General features: G+C 38.6%; 1 pseudogene; it reads left to right on the top strand.

Annotated features, from left to right (window-relative positions):
* Positions 1 to 281: 281 nt before the first annotated feature.
* On the top strand, positions 282 to 1,130 carry LOC138168361 (voltage-dependent anion-selective channel protein 2 pseudogene; annotated as a pseudogene).
* Positions 1,131 to 2,155: the final 1,025 nt, after the last annotated feature.

The raw sequence follows: 2,155 nt of genomic DNA, 5'->3' as shown, positions 1-2,155 counted from the left end.
CTCTGAAGATAGTCTGGAAACTCTATGTATTCTCTCAAAAGCCCTTATGTCAGCTCTAACCCTCCCACAAGTACACAGGCTCAATTCTCTTCCAAGGAGAAGAATTTATGCAAATGTTCCAGGTAACCAAGTTGGTATTCATTTTAAAAGTAACAATAACTCCTTCACTCTCCAGCCGTGACAGCTACCTGTGGACCCAAGCATGGCCATTGGCCCAAGCAGCTAGCAGAACTCCAGCAGCCCTAACCTGACCTTCAGGTCACCCTTTGCTTGGCTTTGCCATGTTGTCATACCTGCAGAGGACTGTCAGCATCTGCCAATGTGTATTCCTTCTTCATAGAGGATTTGGTTTGGGGTTGCTGAAACTGGATGTGAAAACAAAATCCCACAGTGGAACGGAATTCTCATCATTGTGTTTGTCTAATAAAGACACTGGTAAAGTTTCTGGGACTTTGGAGATCAAATATGAATGGTGTGAGTATGGTCTGACTTTCACAGAAAATTGGAACACTGATAATCCTCTGGGAACTGAAATTGCAATTAAAGATCAGATTTGCCAAGGTTTGAAGCTGACATTTGACACTACCTTCTCACCAAACACAGGAAAGAAAAGGGGTAAAACAGAGTCTGTTTATAAACAGGAATGTATAAATCTTGACTGTGACATTGACTTTGATTTTGGTGGACCTGTGATTCATGGGTCAGCCGTTTTGGGTTATCAAGTGTGGCTTGTTGGCTACCAGATGACCTTCGATAGTACCGAGCCAAAGTTAACAAGGAATGACTTTGCAGTGGGCTACAGGACTGGAGACTTCTAACTGCACACTAATGGCCACAATGGAACGGAATTTGGAGGTTCAATTTATCAGAAGGTATGTGATGATCTTGATACTTCTGTAAACCTAACTTGGACATCAGACACCAATTGTACTCATTTTGGCATTGCAGCCAAATATCAGTTGGATTCCACTTCTATTTCTGCAAAAGTCAACAATTCTAGTTCAATTGGTATGGGTTATACTCAAACCCTGAAGCCTGGTGTGAAGCTCACGTTGTCTGCCTTGGTGGCTGGAAAGAGTATTGATGCTGGAGGTCACAAACTTGGGCCTGTCTTGGAGTTGGAGGCTTAGTATAATTGAAGATACCTGTCAGGGAGGGATAGTTATTAGAAGATTTGGCCTTAAAATATATTTCCAGTGTGACCAGCAGGCTTTTTTTTTCCTAAGAGGGATGATTTAAACAAGGGATGATCCAAACAAGAACTGTATTTTAAATATTTAGACAGTTGCTTGGTTCCTAGTTAAATTGGTTATCTATCTAGTTACCAATGCTGCAGGAGTGCAGTCACCTATACATTATTTCATTGTATTTAAGTGTTAAATGGTGCTACCCACCAATAATGAAATAGACCTTTATGAAAACTGTGCAATTGTGTGCATGTTTGTTTTTATGTTCCTTTTAACAAATTTGATTTTCCATTGGATGAGACAGATCAAGGGATGTTTTGAGATGAGGTACCAAAGTTTGTTAATTCATCATTAAAAAATACTTTTGGTATCCCACAATAATACAAATTATGAATAAGACAAATATGCCTAATTGTGGCTCTAAATATTTGCAGAGTTAAAGCTTTGGTAACAAGAGCCAGATGAGTCAATTTGTAAGCAATCCCTGTGGTCTCCTCATTGTCTAGATCATAATTTATTTTTCCACAAGCTCTTCATTCATATCTGTGTCATAAGTCCTCTTTGCCGTTAGAATAATACCGTAATTTTTTTAAAGAATAAAATAATATGAGGATATATGTTTTTTTTAAATAACAATAAGAACACAATAAGAGAAGCATATAAGGAAGTTATGTGGCAATTTAAAGGTGGGAAAAGATGATCTTTAACAGAAGAGATTTTTTTTTAGAGGAAGAAGTATCTGAAGTAGACATTAAAGGAAGAGAGGGATTTCACAGATGGTTTTTTATATCAGTCAGGTGATGGCCACTGAAATTCTGTCTGTGTGCCTCATGAGGTTTAAGTGAGAAACTAGAATTCTATGGCAGACTGGCATAGCATAAAGTGGTATGACATGCTGAAGCCCGGGCATACTTTGTTGCCAAATGAGAAAGAAACCTTTCTATTATTCTGTGATGGGGCAATTGGGA

Source organism: Petaurus breviceps, unplaced genomic scaffold (assembly GCF_028583685.1).
Source record: "Petaurus breviceps papuanus isolate PSGF00001 unplaced genomic scaffold, PetGlider_PUasm1.0 37, whole genome shotgun sequence".
Taxonomy (NCBI): Eukaryota; Metazoa; Chordata; class Mammalia; order Diprotodontia; family Petauridae; genus Petaurus; species Petaurus breviceps.
Note: the sequence above shows the minus strand (reverse complement) of the source record. Positions and strands in the feature narration are given on the sequence as shown.